Source organism: Zalophus californianus, chromosome 15, assembly GCF_009762305.2.
Source record: "Zalophus californianus isolate mZalCal1 chromosome 15, mZalCal1.pri.v2, whole genome shotgun sequence".
Lineage (NCBI taxonomy): Eukaryota > Metazoa > Chordata > Mammalia > Carnivora > Otariidae > Zalophus > Zalophus californianus.
This window is the reverse complement of record NC_045609.1, coordinates 65559192-65579474: the sequence shown is the minus strand read 5'-3', so window position 1 is coordinate 65579474 and position 20283 is coordinate 65559192. Positions and strand designations below refer to the sequence as shown.

Below are 20283 nucleotides of genomic sequence, written 5' to 3'. Positions count from 1 at the left end.
AGACACTTAAAAACATTTTAATACTGGCTTTTATTACTAAAAGCATTATACACACATATGTTACATGTTAAAATAAGGGTTTTCAGTGTAAATAAGTAGATCTTATTAGCCTAAAAGTAGATCTTCCTTCCATTCCTGATTTCACATCTCCTGGATCTCCTCGTTGTATCAGACACAACCAGCATTCTTAGTTTCTTATTTCTCCTTCCATAAATATTCTGTGACTTACCAAACATACATATATATATAATCTTAGCTTGGCCTGCTGTAACACAACACCATAGAGTTAGTAGCTTAAACAACACATTTATTTCTCATGGTTCTTGAGGCCAGGAAGTCCAAGGTCAAGGGGCTGGCAGATTCAGTTCCTGGTGAAGACCAGGATATTTGAGAGGATATTGCAAGATATTTCAGAGGATGGTTCAGGATATTGCAGAGGGCTGGCTTCTCGCTGTGTCCACACACAGGGGAGAACAGAGGAGGAGCAAAAGAAAGAAGGAAGCAAAGAAAGTAATATTCTTCCTTTTCCTTACCACCTGTGCCCATCCCCCTGTTTAAACTAGAGGTGTCATCCCTCCATGGGAACCAGTGGCCACAATTGAAAAGAAAGGAAATAATACAAGTTCTTTTTGGTTTTTGAGTTTCTAAAGGCCTAGATCCTGACAAAGTAAGAGCACAGGAAGAAGCATTCTAGTGTAATTTTGACTTTACCTATCAGTTGCTTTTGAATTTACAACCTAATGTTTGCCAAAAGATATGACTCTACCCTGCTTGACCTAATCTGCCCACGATAAAGGTTGTTTCTAGACTTTTGCTAGTATAAACAGTACTATAAGAACTAGCTCAAGTAAGAGTTTCAATATCTCATGTCCACATCATTCAGAATCATTGGAACCATGACCTTTTAGGGGCCAACAGGCTCCCTGCAACTCTGAAAGGTGTCTCCCCTTTACTCCTGAAATCGGACTGCTTCTTATCAGCCTTTGGACTTACAGGTGCCCGCTAGCTCCCCACACCCACCCCAATCTCTCACTTCTAAGGGCAATGCATTTTCATCTTTCTGGTTTTCAAACCCTGCCCTAAAAACCCCTGTGGGAACTGAAAGCCAGAGGAACTGCATTAGAGGAATCTCTTAAAATGCTTGTGAAACTGCCTGAAAAAGTGAAGGACAAGTCATTTGCAAACAAACGGGCTCAAAGATAACACAGAGGGACTTCTATATGGAATGATAGCTAATTTTCCCCCATCAGAAAGAGACATTTATAACTAAAGAAGGATTTTGTTGCACAGAAGCTGTTCACCTCTTTCCTGCTGCTGTTCTGGTTCAGCAATGGCTTGAGTCTTGCTCTCAGGGTCCACATTGGCCTCTCCCTCTCCGGGTATTCCACTCTAGCTGTCACTGAGCCTACCTTCCCTGGTCAGCATTTCATCTCTTCCTCTCTTACTCATCCTGTCGCTTATTTACATGACACCTCGAACCTCTGTATGTTTTGCCTGTAAAGTATAAAGTCACTTTTTGGAAAGAGGGTCCATGTTGTTTTGTTTCTGTTTTTGTTTTTCATTCTGTCTTTACTTGGTGCCATATGTGCAAAGAAAGGCTTCAGAAAATAAATAAATGAAGGACTAAAATAAACTAATGGAGCCCACCTAATTTAACCTGGCAATGGAGTTGATAGTTTGCCAATGAGAAAGTGTAAGGGACCAATCTTTCACGTCCTGATTCTGAGTGACTTGAAATAGCTGCCTGTGGACCCAGCAAAGGAAAGTAGAAAGTTGTAATTCACAGAGGACTGGATGGACATGTGTTCTTACCAGTAGAAATGAAGAAAAATGTTGACTAAAAAGAAAGACAAGAAAAAAGAACTGAGATGAGAATATTTTCCATGTAGGTGGTACATGGAACAGAATATTTTCTAGCTCACTAAAGGTCTTATTTACACACAGCATTATGAGGTGAACAGACCCCATCATTGCTTTGGCTGGTGCTAATTGCAAACATTCTTATCTATTCTTTGAATAGGGGTCTTTTATCTGAAAGCCTGATTAGCAAAGCCCTTGTAACTAAATGTCATAATATCATTATCTTTATAAAAATGATTGTGGATGAGTTCTGATTAATCTGTCCATTAAGTAAAATAAATAATGCCCCTCCTTCTACCTTTGGGAACAGAGAGACACAGCTTCTCCATTCAAGCCCTAACATTGTGATAAGCGTGATTCAAACTTAAGCTGTTTAATTCCCCTAACAGTTTAATGAAGTAAGCCTTGCATTATCATCATTCACAGATGGGGAACTTACAGCATGGAGAGGTTAACTAGTTTAGCCAAGGTCATACAGCTGGAAAGTAGCAGAGCCAGGATTCAAATGCAGGCAGTCTGGCTCCAAGGCCCATGCTCAGCTAAATCAGTGGACTTCCTTGCCTCTGCCTCTTGGCCTTTTTTTCTGGGCTGGGGCTGTGAGCTCTGGAAACCCAGCCCATTCAGGCAGGTGAGTAGAGAAAAACCGAAGCTCTTTTGGCCACGGTGCCTGCATGAGTATGTCTCTGACTGGGCTTGGCAGATGGCCCCCATGGATTCTTTAAGCTCTGTTGGTTTTTCCAGAGAAGGCATGAGACCTTATAAATTGCACAGTGCACATGACTGTTGATGAAAATCTCTTGATCTCTGGCCACATGGTCTGTATTTCTGACTGAGCAACTTCCTGAGGCTGGCAGCAGAGGGGTCAGTCAGAGCGGTATTTATTAGACTCACTCCTGGAAACCAATTGCTTCAAATTGCATGGGAACTATGGGGCTATCTAAGCTTGCTCAGCAAGCTTAATTAAAAGAGGCCCCCTTTAATCATTTTTTCTTGGAGCCTGGCTGTGGGGGTGTGGAAAGGACTGGGGGCAACATTTCTAGTGATAAATTTTCTAGTATAAGTGACTTTGGGTAATAACATAGCATTTCCCCCAGAGAAAAATGAAGATTAATTCATGTCTTTTCCCCATCACCTAGTCCACTTGAAAAATACCTCTTTTGGGTGGCAACAGCATTGCCGCCTCTGAAAGTAGTCGATGGCAATTGGAAAATTATTCTGGAACATAAGAGCGTATTCTTACGTAATCACAGTGGTTGCTGTTCATACTCCCATAACGAACATAAATATGAACTTTCCTCCAAGGAGTTCATATTGTTTTTAAAACAGATTTACGTGTGTGTGTGTGTGTGTGTGTGTGTGTGTGTGTGTGTCAGCGTATAAAACACGTCTTAGTACAATATTGCCCTTAACAGAGGAGGTGTTCTTTTTATTTAACTAAACATGATAGCAGTCTTGTTCTTTATTATGTCAGAAATCAATTACCCTGGGATACAGCCTGGAGATTAAGGGGCTCAGAGATACTGAGGTGTGGGTTCCAGCTCTGCCATTTACTCAGTAAGGGATCACGGGGAAGTTATTCCTGTGAGCCTGTTTTTTTTTTCCACTGTGAAGATAATTAATACCTGTACTTCATTAAATGAGATGTTTTTCATGAACTGGTTACATGCCTGGCACCTAAGAATTGTATTAAGTGCCCACTGACTAATAGTAATAATATTCTTAATAGTGGCTCACCTTTTACATCTATTAATTTTGTTTTCTCCCCCTGCTGGTTTCCTTCTCAGGTTGGTTTTCTCATTTGTGGCAATGATGGACATTATCAGCTTTTAGTCTACTTTCTAACAGTTTAGAAGCCCTATCAAACCAGCCTGCCTCTTTCCTTATATTTCCAGGGACTGAATCTGAGTGGTCAAGGCTATAGAAGGTGGTACATTACTCATGTAGGTCAGGGGCCTGAAATAGGAGATGGGGTTGAGTCCCAGTCCAACTGCATGGTTCAGGGTTAGGGGAGAGATGGTTGCTAAAAAGGAGAAAAATGGCATTCTGTTATCATCAAAAGGGAGAATAGATTTTGATTAGGGAAAAAAATACAGATGGGAGAACTGAGCATCTGCAAGATAAAGTCCCATAATGGGGATTTCTATTAAGTTACTAGAATGATCTGGGCACATGATAAATTGTGTCATTTGATCCTTATAACAAGATTGTGAGGTAGGGATTCTTATCCTCATTTTGATGAAATAGAAAAGTGATATATTTTATCCAACATAACACACATAATATGTAATATGGCTAAGTTTTGAAACTTGGTCTGTCTGGGCCCATGGACCTTGGTTGCAGTAGTAAAAATCAGCTTTATATTTAAGATTTATTTCTGACTTGCATCCCCCAATAATAACTGTTACTTTAACAGTTCAATAGATAAGAGCCAAGGTGTTGCTTTGACATGGAACAAGGACATAGATTTGGATGATCAATGGTATCCAAAATACTTGAATAAGGGAAGGTCCTGCCCAAAGCCAAATTCGCTATTAGAAGTTGCTGCGTACTACATGGAGCACTGGGTGTTATACGCAAACAATGAATCATGGAACACTACATCAAAAACTAATGATGTAATGTATGGTGATTAACATCATATAATAGAAAAAAAGAAGTTGCTGAATATGGCCTCTTTGGGATTTGTTTCAACTTTTGAACAAGGCAGTGGAAGGCAGTTTTCATTATAAAACACTCAGCAATCTATTATCTATGCAAAAGACAAGGCAATCTTAGAGCTGTTTCACTTAATTAAAAATAGGTTCAGACTTGCCTTATTAATTATGTTGTTCTGACATATAGGGGGCTGGCTGTAAACAGGGACAGCTGAGTGGGATTACATATTTTCTCTGACTAATTCACACACAGAAAATTAAGAGTTGACTCAACAATGAGCCTTTGTATTCTAGAATGTCAGCCTTGTTTCAGTTAGGTCCCTCAGGGGGCACATGACAGCTGTATTTTCCAGCAGAGAGGTACAGGAATACTTGTTAGTCCATACTCAGTGCTTTTGAGCCATGTATACATACACATTGCCATTCATTGCTGTGATTCAGTGCCAGTCAATATGAATGACTCCCCATTCCATATCTTTGACAGGTCCCATTTATTGAGCACTTACTGTGTGTCAAGCCCTATGCTAAGTGCCTTGCATACACTGTTTCAGTCAATCTTCAAATCAATGATCTGAAATAATTTAGTGCTCAAACTTTTTCAAGACATGTGATAGAAAAATGCAACCTGTTCTAAGAAAAATAGATTTTTTTTAAAGAGATATTGCCTCATGGATCTAGAAAGTCAAAAGGTCCAACTTTATCCAGACTGCACTCAATTCAGAGGCTGATTAAGTTCATCAGTTCTTGCTATGTCAGCTCTACCGTCCTCAATGTTAGCTTCACTCTCAGGCAGGCTCTTCCTTTCTGGTAGTCTCTAGCAGCAAATATTTTCCCATTTACTCCAGTGGAAAAGAAAATACCTTCTTACATCCAAATGGCCAACAGACACATGAAAAAGTGCTCAACATCGCTCAGCATCAGGGAAATCCAAATCAAAACCTCAATGAGATACCACCTCACACCAGTCAGAATGGCTAAAATGAACAAGTCAGGAAACGACAGATGTTGGCGGGGATGCGGGGAAAGGGGAACCCTCCTACACTGTTGGTGGGAATGCAAGCTGGTGCAGCCACTCTGGAAAACAGTATGGAGGTTCCTCAAACAGTTGAAAATAGAGCTACCATACGATCTAACAATTGCACTATTAGGTATTTACCACAAAGATACAAATGTAGGGATCCAAAGGGGTACATGCACCCCAATGTTTATAGCAGCAATGTCCACAATAGCCAAACTGTGGAAAGAGCCAAGATGTCCATCGACAGATGAATGGATAAAGAAGAAGTGGTATATATACACAATGGAATATTATGTAGCCATCAAAAGGAATGAGATCTTGCCATTTGCAGCGACGTGGATGGAACTGGAGGGTGTTATGCTGAGTGAAATAAGTCAATCAGAGAAAGACATGTATCATATGACCTCACCTATATGAGGAATTCTTAATCTCAGGAAACAAACTGAGGGTTGCTGGAGTGGTGGGGGGTGGGAGGGATGGGGTGGCTGGGTGATAGACATTGGGGAGGGTATGTGCTATGGTGAGCACTGTGAATTGTGCAAGACTGTTGAATCACAGATCTGTACTTCTGAAACAAATAATGCAACATATGTTAAGAAAAAAGAAAAAGAAGATAGCAGGAGGGGAAGAATGAAGGGGAGTAAGTCGGAGGGGGAGACGAACCATGAGAGACTCTGGACTCTGAAAAACAAACTGAGGGTTCTAGAGGGGAGGAGGGTGGGGGGATGGGGTAGCCTGGTGATGGGTATTAAAGAGGGCACGTTCTGCGTGGAGCACTGGGTGTTATGAACAAACAATGAATCATGGAACACTGCACCAAAAACTAATGATGTAATATATGGTGATTAACATAACAATAAAAAAAATTAAAAAAAAAAAAAAAGAAAATACCTTCTTGCTTGGTGCTCCCGCAGAACTCCTGGGATGAAATCTCATAGTCCTTGATGAGGTAACATGCTCACATCTAGACCCTGGGGGTAGAACCAATTCTAGTAAACCACATGGTCATAAGGTAAGGAATGGCGCTGCCCCAGGAAAGATTCGGGAACTTTTCTCAAAGGAAGGGAGAAGGTTAATGGGAAAACATCAACAAGAGGTGCCCATTGCTGGTGTTTTCATTCCCATTTTTAGATGAGAAATAAATAAGAAGATAAATAAGAAAATAAAATCCTAGAGAGGTTAAATAACCCTGACTAATATTATGTGTTTATCAGTTATGGCGACGGAATTTCAACCCAACAGGCTCAGGAGCCTATGTTGTTTAAGCACGTTATGTCCCCTCCAGTGTACCTTCACAAGCCCCACTGTGTTGGGGACCAGTGAAACCTAGCTTGAGCACCAGCTTTCCTTGAAGCTTTTCGGAGGACCCTGCTCCACAGAGCTTTCTCCTTACTCAGAACTGTTATGTTAGCAGGCATTTCCTTTGTCCTCCCTCCCATTGGGCCCTGTGCCCAGTCATTAAAGTCCCATTTGTCTAGATACCTGGCCTGTCATCCCTATCTACCATTCTCTCCTCTAACCTCAGGCATAAGATGCAGATCCATGAACTTTTTCTGGTGTTATCTGGCTATGTCAGAAAACACCTCACGACTTGAAGCAGTTTCTGTCTCTGATTCTGACTCATATTGCTACCACCCATCCTCAAGTCCTTGTTGGATATTGCTGCTGGGCCGGCGTGAGGTTGTTTTGTTTTGTTTTGTTTTTCCCTTGTTGATTGATAGTTTGTTTTCTATACACCGGGTCATCATGACCCTTCTTCTTCCTCCTTCAGATATGCTGGCTGGTGAGTGTGGCCTCTCCTAGACTCCTAAGTCATTCACACCCAAGGGACATAGAGCGTGTGGTATGAATTAGCTCTAAGTCTTTTCTCTTTTCCCAGATAGGTTTAATAGACTCCATAACAGAATCCTCTGCACTTTTCCTTCCCTGTGTCCTGCAAAGTAGAAAAGGGTTGGAGTCTAATGATATTACAAAAATAAAAAAAAAATAGAATAGAATAAACTTAGTGAAATAAAATAAAAATGTAAAACTCTACACTATCAAAATAACTAGAAAATCAGGTGTGCTGTAATAGAAAGGGAGTATGGCTGTTTTCTGAACATACTCTGCTTCATCCTTCACCCAAAGCTCTGAAGCAGGTCTTTGTTTGCAGGGAACTTCTTAACAACCACCATCACTAGCTTTCAGTTTTATGCTCACCTGGGAGTGGAACATCTCACTATTCAGAATTAGATTTTTCCTTATAGGCTTTTGTATTTCTGTATCTCCTGTGTCCCAGCCTTAACACTTGAAACATATTCAACTCTTTTCTCTTACTCACCGCCTCTTAAATGTTGTGTTTCCAGTCCCCATCATTTCTACCTCTGTGAAGTTACACCTGTCTACTTCCTCTTCTTCTTCTCCTTAGCATTACCCTGGCTCATTGGGGACAGTGAAAAAGCCCTACTCTCCTCATATCCTACTATTGCCTAAGGAATCATGTAAGCATGTCCCTGATCAAGCATTTGCCTTGTTCCTCATTGCTTACAACATAAATTCAAAAAGAGTATGAACATAACTAGATGCTTGTCAACCTGAGTTTGCACATTTTTTTCACCTCCCTCGCCGCATACTCCCAATTCTATGTGCTAAATTCCCAAAAGGCCAGGTAATTTTTTTTTTTTTTAAGGCCAGGTAAATAATTCTAAGCAGTGATTAGTCTATGGACCAGTCTATACCTCTTATCTCTATGATTTTATAAATGCTCCTACCTAGGAATAAACTGTCCTTATTTATTTATTTATTTTAGCAGAGATTAAATTTTAGCACTTATTATGTGTTAGGACAGTTTTGGTCTGACTACACAAGATAATGGATGGGGATCTTAGCCATTATTAGGATCACAATAGTGGATCTTTATGGACTCATACTGATTCCTGCCTTTACCCTTGGAGCCTTCTTCAATTCAAGAAGAATCTCCTTCTTTGAATTTAAATGTGCATATGTCACAAATAAAATGCAGTGCGTCATAACATGTGTTGTACTGCAGGTCTGTATATGTGACTGATGGAAAGAGCACAGGCTTAGAGTCAGCATATTGAAATTCAAATTCCAGCTTTGCTCTTTCCTAATTGAGCAATCCTGAAAAACTCCTTCACCTGCCTGAGCTTCAGTTTCCTTCCAAGGCTCATTTTGAGAATTGAAAAATGACATATTATCATAATTATTAAGTAACTTAGCACTTAGTATGTTCTGCATATCTATCTTTTTATTTCTTCATTTCCTCTCCTGCTAATAGATAATTCCATAAGGACCTGTCTTTAACATGTTTCTATCTATTGTGCGTATGACAGTAAATGGAATAGTAGAAACGGTGTACGCATGCACACACACACAGTGCCGAAATTCATTGAGTACACACATGTATATATATGCACACACATAAACCCACATATACATCCAGATTGAAACACATCTTGAATGGACTTCATTTGTTAAATCCGGGAGCCATTAACAGATGACCTTTCTTTCCAGCATGTAAAGGTTAGACTCCTAAGCCATCTAAGTACATATTGAAGAGGGAAGAATTCTGCATCAGTAAAAGGAACACTTTTTTTATGCAGTAGTCTGTTTATGAACCCCACAGGCTGTCCTAAGGGGTAATGAGATCTGTGTAAGCAAGGACGAAGTGACTGCAGCCTAGACTGCCCAAATTGACAGATTCTTTACACAACTTAGAGCATGGGTTTCAGGAGAAGAACCCCAGCCCCTCCTTTCTATGGGGTTCAGGAGAAGAACCCCCGACCCCCTTTCTTTGAAGTATTGACTTGATTGTTTCTTAACACTCTACCTCTTCCTCCCAGACAGTCTTTTCTGGTTCCTAGCTCTCTATCATGTGAGCTGAACCATGTCTGTGGTTTGGGTAAGAAGCCGGGAGAAGTGGCAGGAAATCATTCCTGAAATCACATCCCAAGACCTGCACTGGGGCATTTCTGGTTCCCGTACTGTGAGTGCTCGATAAGAGAATTTTCATTATCCTTGAGGGGCTGATGTTTTATCCTTTTTTTTCCTGTTAATGATCTCCATGTGAATGCGGTTTTCTAATCCTCTTGCACTTTTCCTCCACTTCGTAATCTCTCCCGATGATTAGCAAGTTTTCCCTACAAATTAAGTCCATTTCCCCCTGCTCCTGCGTGTGAGCCCATCACTTTTCTCATAGCCTTCATTCACTAATGGCCATCATTGATCTCTGTCCTCCTTATCTTGATTATTTCCTGTCTCCCTGGGCTGAGCTCCTCCATCTGCGAGCAGCTGAGACTCGGTCACTTCTCCAGATCCCCACCAACAGCTACTATGGTAGCAGAGTGCAGGGGGATGGCAGCAAAGAAGCACAAAAGAGGGAAAATCCTCATAATTATGGCTTCTAATTTAGAATAATAGTAAAAGAAATTGACTTATGCCCTAGTGATCAGACCTCACTTAGCCTTCAAGTTCCAGAGCCTCTGGGTTTATACGATGTCTGCACGTGTGGTTTCTCTTGCTCGTTCAATGATGTGTCAACTTTCTGTGTTGCTTTGAGCCAAGAAGAGATGGTGTTTAGTGTTTAAGAGTGAGAGCTCTGGAGTCAGAATTACCTTGTCAGAATCCTGTTTTCAAGGGCTGTGACAATGAGCTATTTAATTAGCTTCTTTAAGCCTTACAGTCTTCATCTGTGTATCAGTCATCATTGTGCGGTCTTCCTTATCTACTTGTCAGGATTAAAATGAGAACTCAGGTTAAACTCCAGACACATATAATACATGAGTGAATATTTTTTTTTAATTTTTTATTGTTATGTTAATCACCATATATTACATCATTAGTTTTTGGTGCAGTGTTCCATGATTCATTGTTTGTTCATAACACCCAGTGCTCCATGCAGAACGTGCCCTCCTCAATGCCCATCACCAGGCTAACCCATCCCCCTACCCCCCTCCCCTCTAGAACCCTCAGTTTGTTTTTCAGAGTCCATCATCTCTCATGGTTCATCTCCCCCTCTGACATACTCCCCTTTTCTTCCTCTCCTGTTATCTTCTTCTTTTTCTTTTTTCTTAAAATATGTTGCATTATTTGTTTCAGAAGTACAGATCTGTGATTCAACAGTCTTGCACAATTCACAGCGCTCACCATAGCACATACCCTCCCCCATGTCTACCACCCAGCCACCCCATCCCTCCCACCCCCAACCACTCCAGTAACACTCAGTTTCTTTCCTGAGATTAAGAATGCCTCATATCAGTGAGGTCATGTGATACATGTCTTTCTCTGATTGACTTATTTCACTCAGCATAACACCCTCCAGTTCCATCCACGTCGTTGCAAATGGCAAGATCTCATTCCTTTTGATGGCTGCATAATATTCCATTGTGTATATATACCACATCTTCTTTATCCATTCATCTGTCGATGGGCATCTTGGCTCTTTCCACAGTTTGGCTATGGTGGACATTGCTGCTATAAACATTGGGGTACACATACCCCTTCGGGTCCCTACATTTGTATCTTTGTGGTAAATACCCAGTAGTGCAATTGCTGGATCGAACGGTAGCTCTAATTTCAACTGTTTGAGGAACCTCCATACTGTTTTCCAGAGGGGTTGCACCAACTTGCATTCCCACCAACAGTGTAGGAGGGTTCCCCTTTCTCCACATCCCCGCCAACATCTGTCGTTCCCTGACTTGTTAATTTTAGCCATTCTGACGGGTGTGAGGTGGTATCTCATTGAGGTTTTGATTTGGATTTCCCTGATGCCAAGCGATGTTGAGCACTTTTTCATGTGCCTGTTGGCCATTTGGATGTCTTCTTTGGAGAAATGTCTGTTCATGTCTTCTGCCCATTTCTTGATTGGATTATTTGTTCTTTGGGTGTTGAGTTTGATAAGTTCTTTATAGATTTTGGATACTAGCCCTTTATCTGATATGTCATTTGCAAATATTTTCTCCCATTCTGTCGGTTGTCTTTTGGTTTTGTGGACTGTTTCTTTTGCTGTGCAGAAGCTTTTTATCTTGATGAAATCCCAATAGTTCATTTTTGCCCTGGCTTCCCGTGCCTTTGGCGATGTTTCTAGGAAGAAGTTGCTGCGGCTAAGGTCGAAAAGGTTGCTACCTGTGTTCTCCTTTAGGATTTTGATGGACTCCTGTCTCACGTTTAGGTCTTTCAACCATTTGGAGTCTATTTTTGTGTGTGGTGTAAGGAAATGGTCCAGTTTCATTCTTCTGCATGTGGCTGTCCAATTTTCCCAACACCATTTGTTGAAGAGACTGTCTTTTTGCCATTGGACATTCTTTCCTGCTTTGTCAAAAATAAGTTGACCATAGAGTTGAGGGTCCATTTCTGGGCTCTCAATTCTGTTCCATTGATCTATGTGTCTGTTTTTGTGCCAGTACCATACTGTCTTGATGATGACAGCTTTGTAATAGAGCTGGAAGTCCGGAATTGTGATGCCGCCAGCTTTGCTTTTCTTTTTCAGTATTCCTCTGGCTATTCTGGGTCTCTTCTGGTTCCATACAAATTTTAGGATTATTTGTTCCATTTCTTTGAAAAAAGTGGATGGTATTTTGATGGGGATTGCATTGAATGTGTAGATTGCTCTAGGTAGCATTGACATCTTCACAATGTTGATTCTCCCAATCCATGAGCATGGAATGTTTTTCCATTTCTTTGTGTCTTCTTCAATTTCTTTCCTGAGTATTTTATAGTTTTCTGAGTACAGATCCTTTGCCTCTTTGGTTAGATTTATTCCTAGGTATCTAATGGTTTTGGGTGCAATTGTAAATGGGATCGACTCCTTGATTTGTCTCTCTTCTGTCTTGTTGTTGGTGTATAGGAATGCCACTGATTTCTGTGCATTGATTTTATATCCTGCTACTTTACTGAATTCCTGTATGAGTTCTAGCAGTTTTGGGGTGGAGTCTTTTGGGTTTTCCACATACAGTATGATATCATCTGCAAAGAGTGAGAGTTTGACTTCCTCTTTGCCGATTTGGATGCCTTTGACTTCTTTTTGTTGTCTGATTGCTGTGGCTAGGACTTCTAATACTATGTTGAATAGCAGTGGTGAGAGTGGACATCCCTGCCGCGTTCCTGACCTTAGGGGAAAAGCTCTCAGCCTTTCCCCATTGAGAATGATATTCGCTGTAGGTTTTTCGTAGATGGCTTTTATGATATTGAGGTATGTACCCTCTATCCCTATACTCTGAAGAGTTTTGATCAAGAAAGGATGTTGTACTTTGTCAAATGCTTTTTCTGCATCTATTGAGAGGATCATATGATTCTTGTTCTTTCTTTTGTTAATGTATTGTATCACGTTGATTGATTTGCGGATGTTGAACCAGCCTTGCAGCCCAGGGATAAATCCCACTTGGTCGTGGTGAATAATCTTTTTAATGTACTGTTGGATCCTATTGGCTAGTATTTTGGTGAGAATTTTTGCATCCATGTTCATCAAGGATATTGGTCTGTAATTCTCTTTTTTGATGGGGTCTTTGTCTGGTTTTGGGATCAAGGTAATGCTGGCCTCATCAAATGAGTTTGGAAGTTTCCCTTCCATTTCTATTTTTTGGAACAGTTTCAGGAGAATAGGTATTAATTCTTCTTGAAATGTCTGATAGAATTCCCCTGGGAAGCCATCTGGCCCTGGGCTTTTGTTTCTTGGGAGATTTTTGATGACTGTTTCAATTTCCTTAGTGGTTATAGGTCTGTTCAGGTTTTCTATTTCTTCCTGGTTCAATTTTGGTAGTTGATACATCTCTAGGAATGCGCCCATTTCTTCCAGGTTATCTAATTTGCTGGCATAGAGTTGCTCATAATATGTTCTTATAATCGTTTGTATTTCTTTGGTGTTGCTTGTGATCTCTCCTCTTTCATTCATGATTTTGTTAATTTGGGTCATTTCTCTTTTCTTTTTGATCAGTCTGGCCAGGGGTTTATCAATCTTGTTAATTCTTTCAAAGAACCAGCTCCTAGTTTCGTTGATCTGTTCTACTGTTCTTTTGGTTTCTAGTTCATTGATTTCTGCTCTGATCTTTATGATTTCTCTTCTCCTGCTGGGTTTAGGCTTTCTTTGCTGTTCTTTCTCCAGCTCCTTTAGGTGTAGGGTTAGGTTGTGTATTTGAGACCTTTCTTGTTTCTTGAGAAAGGCTTGTATTGCTATATACTTTCCTCTCAGGACTGCCTTTGCTGTATCCCAAAGATTTTGAACAGTTGTGTTTTCATTTTCATTGGTTTCCATGAATTTTTTTAATTCTTCTTTAATTTCTTGGTTGACCCATTCATTCTTTAGTAGGATGCTCTTTAGCCTCCATGTATTTGAGTTCTTTCCGACTTTCCTCTTGTGGTTGAGTTCTAGTTTCAAAGCATTGTGGTCTGAAAATATGCAGGGAATGATCCCAATCTTTTGGTACCGATTGAGACCTGATTTGTGACCTAGGATGTGATCAATTCTGGAGAATGTTCCATGGGCACTAGAGAAGAATGTGTATTCCGTTGCTTTGGGATGGAATGTTCTGAATATGTCTGTGAAGTCCATTTGGTCCAGTGTGTCATTTAAAGTCTTTATTTCCTTGTTGATCTTTTGCTTAGATGATCTGTCCATTTCAGTCAGGGGGGTGTTAAAGTCCCCCACTATTATTGTATTGTTGTCAATGTGTTTCTTTGCTTTTGTTATTAATTGCCTTATATAATTGGCTGCTCCCATGTTCGGGGCATAGATATTTACAATTGTTAGATCTTCTTGTTGGATAGACCCTTTAAGTAGGATATAGTGTCCTTCCTCATCTCTTATTACAGTCTTTGTTTTAAAATCTAGTTTGTCTGATATAAGGATTGCCACCCCAGCTTTCTTTTGGTGTCCATTAGCATGGTAAATGGTCTTCCACTCCCTCACTTTCAATCTGGGGGTGTCTTTGGGTGTAAAATGAGTCTCTTGCAGACAGCATATGGATGGGTCTTGTTTTTTAATCCAATCTGATAGCCTGTGTCTTTTGATTGGGGCATTTAGCCCATTTACATTCAGGGTAACTATTGAAAGGTATGAATTTAGTGCCATTGTATTACCTGTAAGGTGACTGTTAACTGTCTGTTGTCTGTGTTCGTTTCTGCTCTTTGCTGCTTTTAGGTTCTCTCTTTGCTTAGAGGACCCCTCTCAATATTTCTTGGAGGGCTGGTTTCGTGTTTGCAAATTCCTTTAGTTTTTGTTTGTTCTGGAAGCTTTTGATCTCTCCTTCTATTTTCAATGATAGCCTAGCTGGATATAGTATTCTTGGCTGCATATTTTTCTCGTTTAGTGCTCTGAAGATATCTTGCCAGTCCTTTCTGGCCTGCCAGGTCTCTGTGGATAGGTCTGTTGCCAATCTAATGTTTCTACCATTGTAGGTTACATATCTCTTCTCCCGAGCTGCTTTCAGGATTTTCTCTTTGTCTCTGAGACTCGTAAGTTTTACTCTTAGATGTCGGGGTGTTGACCTATTTTTATTGATTTTGAGAGGGGTTCTCTGTGCCTCCTGGATTTTAATGCCTGTTTCCTTCCTCACATTAGGGAAGTTCTCTGCTATAATTTGCTCCAATATACCTTCTGCCCCTCTCTCTCTCTCTTCTTCTTCTGGGATCCCAATTATTCTAATGTTGTTTCGTCTTATCGTATCACTTATCTCTCGAATTCTGCCCTCGTGATCCTGTAGTTGTTTCTCTCTCTTTTTCTCAGCCTCTTTATTTTCTATCATTTGGTCTTCTATATCGCTGATTCTCTCTTCTGCCTCATTTATCCTAGCATTTAGTGCCCCCATTTTTGATTGCACCTCATCAATAGCCTTTTTGATTTCGATTTGGTTAGATTTTAGTTCTTTTATTTCTCCAGAAAGGGTTTCTCTAATAACTTCCACGCTTTTTTCAAGCCCAGCTAGTATCTTTAAAGTCATGATTCTGAACTCTAGGTCCGACATCGTACTAATGTCCGTATTGAGTAGGTCCCTGGCTGACGGTACTACCTCTTGTTCTTTTTGCTGAGGTGATTTCTTTCGTCTTGTCATTTTGTCCAGAGGAGAATAGATGAATGAGAGAACAAAAGGCTAACAGGTTTACAATTTCCCGAGCAAATATACTGTATACAAATCAGAAAAGACCTGAAACCAGGGGAAAAGAAAGGGAAAGAAAGAAAAAAGAAAGAGAAAAAGAAAAAAAAAAAGAAAAAAAAGATAAAAACAAAAACAAAACAATTCAAAAAAGGCAGAATATGATCAAATATGATCAGGCTAGTGCATAGATCAGTGCCACACACTAGATTTTGGGCGTATTTTGGTCTGTTAGAAAAAAGTGCCTCCTAAAATTTTAAAGGAAGAAAGACATATATGTACAAAATAAGGGTTGATACAATGAAGGGATGGAAGATGACTGTAAAGATGAAAATTATAAAAGATTTTATAAAAGGACTTGGTAAGATAAGTTGTTTGAAAAAAGAAAGGAGATTTAAGGAAAAAAAAAAAAAGGAAAAAGGGAGAGAATGTGATCAGGCAGGAGACTAGAACAAAGCCATACACTAGTGGTTTAGGGTATATTTTGATCTGTTAGAAGAAACTGTACCTCAAAATTTTAAAGAGAGAACAACTTATATATATATGCCAAAAAGAAGGATAACTACTATGAAGGGATAAAATATGACTCTAAAAATGAAAAAAAAAATAAAAAATGTTTTTTTTTTTTAAAAAAGGGATTTATAAGATGTTGGTTGAAAAAGGGAAAAAGAAAAATAAAAAAAAGTCAACAAAAATTAACTTTGATGAAATAATGAATCATGGTAAAAAAAAAAAAAAAAAAGAAGCCATGAATCTATGTGCAGTATTCCCCTAGCGCTGGAGTTCTCCTATTCTCCTTGATCGATCAACTTGGTCTTGGCTTGCTGGCTGTTTGTGTTGATCTTCTGGGGGAGGGGCCTGTTGCTGTGGTTTCCAAATGTCTTTGCCGGAGGCGGAATTGCCCAGCCCTTGTCTGTCCGGGCTAAGGAAGCTGGTCCAGTTTGCTCTCAGGAGCTTTTGTTCCCTGCAAGCTCTCGGTACAGCTTTGGAGGACCAGGGCGAAAATGGCGGCCTCCCAGTCTCCGCCCGGAGGAGCCGAGAACTCGGGGCCCCACTCCTCAGTGCGCCCCCAGAGAAAAGCAGTCACTCCCGTGTCCCCGGTCTCTGGCCGCACTCCGTGCTCACCCGGCCTGTGATCGAGCGTTGCTATCTCTGGCACCCGACCCCGTTCGGAGTCTCCAAACCCAGCAGATCCCTGCAGTGCGTTCCCGCACCGCTCCTCCCCGGGAAGGAAGGGGAGTCTCTCCGGATCTGCTGCTTGTTGGGTCCTTGCTGGGGGAGCTGTGCCCCGACTGGGCCGCAGATCACAGTTTATGGCAACACCGAGCTGAGAGCCCGCGACTCTCCTCCGTATCTGCAGCCGGCTTCCCCGCCCCGACACCTGGGAGCTCTGCCGCACTCAGGCACCCCCGGTCTCTCTGTGACCCCAAGGGTCCTGAGACCACACTGTCCCGGGAGGATTCCACCCCCCGCTTAGCCACTGCAGCGACGTCCCTCCGCCGAGCCAACTTTTAAAAGGTCCGATTTTGTGCTCCGCGGCTCTAGCACTTGCCAGAAGCGGCCGTCGGAGGCCCCCTCCCCCGCCGTTTATCCTCCCGAATATCGCCTCGGATTCACTTCTCCGCACGTCCTACCTTCCAGTAAGTGGTCGCTTCTCTGTTCAGAGAGTTGTTGCTACTCTCCTGTTCGATCTCCTGTTGAGTTCGTAGGTGTTCAGAATGGTTTGATCCCTATTCAGCTGAATTCCTGAGACCAGACAAAATCTAGGTCTCCTACTCCTCTGCCATCTTGCTCCGCCCCCCTACATGAGTGAATATTAACTGTCATTTAAAAGAGGAATAAGGAAGAGTTGGGCATTCATTTCAGAAATCTGGCAATCTCATTTTGATACCCAGTTTCATAATTTATATTTTCATTGGGAATTTTTTTTTTTTTTAAGAGAGTGCATGCAAGCCAGGGGAGGAGCAGACGGAGAGAGCATCTCAAGTAGGCTTCATGCTCAGCGTGGAGCCTAATGTAGAGCTTGATCTCACGACCCTGAGATCATGACCTGAGCCGACATCAAGAGTCAGACGCCTAGCCGACTGAGCCACCCAGGCACCCCTCGATGGGAATTTTTAATGCACACATGTATTTTACTTTTCTGTTGCCCCAGAATCAGGAACAGTGGATAAATCAGCTCAGTGTTTAATTTTATAGCTTCTAGATTACCTAAAAGCCCTTGTTACTCGGTTCATTTAATTTATATTAATTGAGTAATTTTTAGCTCTAACTCCTGGCTGTGAACATACTGGAAACACAGCCCCTGCCTGCCCTCAAGGGGTTTGTAGCTGCTGAGGTGGGACTGCAGTTGGGACCCCCTCTGGGAGTTTGCAACCTCACATCTGGCTTGAGGCCCAAGGGCACAGGGCTGGCATTTTGGAAGAGTGGCCAGGCAGTAAATTGGAAAGGGAAGAGCAAGGACAGACTGGGACCTGCCAGCACTTTGTCACTGTCTCTACCTTGAACCCTTGAAGCCTTCAGAGTGAACTGACTGCTACTCCCCTCTTGTCTTCCACATCTCACGTGTATTTCCTTTTGGTCAGTTCTAATCTGAAACTATATGGAGACCCTGGGAAAGATAGTTGTAGGTTGGCCAGGTTGATCCACTACAAAATCACCACAGTCTACCCCTTGAAGACTTGGTACCTGGTACATCTTGTGAAACCATATATAATTTCTAAATACAAACAAAAACACAATTATGCTTCAGCCTACAATGATGAGATTGTCCCTCATACAACTTAAAACGTGATAAATGCCTCCCCAAAAAGATGAGAAAAATTTGCATATGTCACTTGGTTTTCAGGTGGTATTCCTCTTCTAGTTGAGTCGCGCTTCCCCTTTTTTTATAGTCTGTCACCAAAACGCTGAGATGTAAGGTCAGCCACTATTAACACATCTCGTGTTAAAACACTGAGAAGTGGGAGGAGGAGAAGGAAAAAGTAGACACACAAATATACATTCATATTAAATTATGATAAGGGGGTGTTCCTGGAGAATGGTTTCTAGGGAAAGGGAATTGTCTGTTGTTAGGACAAAGATGAGAAGAAATTGATCGAAGAACTAGTACAGCAAAGTATCTAGAACACTGCCTGACACATACCGTATACCATCAACTCTAAAATCCCATGGAATGAAGATACACCCTTATTTTGTGTATTGTCAAAAAACTCTGCCCGTTAAACTTTATCATGTCAATGATTGTAAGATACCAGCTGATTTAAGAAATGTTAAAATGAAAAAATAAAAGTGAGCATTTTTGAATTGGCAAAATAGGTACTCTATAAATATTTATTGAATACGGGAAAATTGGAAAACGAATATGGGGATGAGGTAACCATAGATACCTACTTTTAAAATCAAAGATTAGATAAGGTTGTCTTAGTAGGTAACTGATAAGATATGGGATGGTAAATTCTAAACAGAATGGTAGAGAAGACCCAGAAATTGGCTCATTTGACTAGGTAGGAAGGAAAGGCAGAAGAAGTCAGAGGAAGATCCTAAAACCAACTCCCAGACTATTAAATCCATGTAGATGACCAGCCAGCCCTGATGTGTTTATGAATGTGTTAAGAATTTTACCAGGATTCTTAGAGAACTTTGACGCTACCACATCTGACCTCTTATGAGTTGCAGGAATCCCTTCTACACAATTCTAGATAAATCGCTGAAAACAGCCTTTTGGATTGAGAATGAACTTTTTGTATCTGTCAGGATCTCTCTTTCTCTAAAGAGAATAACTACAACAGATGGACCTGTCCCACTGTTTTTTATTGTTTGGCTCTGGCGCTTAAAACATCAACATCTCTAAACAAAACAATTCCATAATTTAGAGAAGGCTGTCAAGCTTTTCACAGGCATGGCAAGATGTGCCCTGAGGTGGAGGACAGAACCTGCTGCAGCATTTATGAAATTTATGGTAAAGGGTTTTCCATGAGTGCCTGAAGTTTAAGGCAGATAAATACCAGAAGACAAATTCTACCAATAGTTGAATTACAAAGCCATCATCATGTGCTGAACAGAGCAATTTTGTGACTTTATTGTGACAAGATGAAACTTGTTAGAATACTTATGTGCCTGGGATAGCTTCCGCATCACTAACCCAGGGAACAAACTAGCTCTTCTAGAATGTGCCTCCTAGCAGCAGTTAGCCTTCCTGACTAATTCAGTAGCCAAGGAAAACAGGGTGCCTAAGAGAGAGGAACCCCAAGCAGGTGCAGCTTACAGCCTCATCAACCACCGCTTCCCACTCACCCTCACACTTCACCCGTTCCTAGGCCACCATATTTCTGTCATCAGCTGTAATCAGGCCCTTCCCCTAGTAACCAGGGCAGCCCTAGAATTAGTAAAAACCCTGGCTGTCTACATTGTTTTCTACTTCTAAACAAATGAAGAGTAAGAACATCTCCATAATAAGAACCGCTTTTCCAATCTTACCATTTTTAAAATAGAATAACTTTCTTTTTTGTGATTGTTGAAATCTGTGAATCATAAACTTAGAACAAATGAAATGCTACAGTGGCTTGCCTGCTTTATGTGATAAAATGGCATGACCCATCCTTTCCCTGGAGTGACAATGATTTAGAAAGACTAGAAAGAACAGATCACTTTCCTATCTATAGTA

At 41.0% G+C, this 20283-nt stretch overlaps 1 protein-coding gene across 5 annotated transcripts in view; it reads left to right on the top strand.

The window, feature by feature from the left end:
• SORCS1 (sortilin related VPS10 domain containing receptor 1) overlaps positions 1–20283 on the top strand; it is a 562053-nt gene that overhangs the window by 371965 nt on the left and 169805 nt on the right. The window lies entirely within an intron of this gene.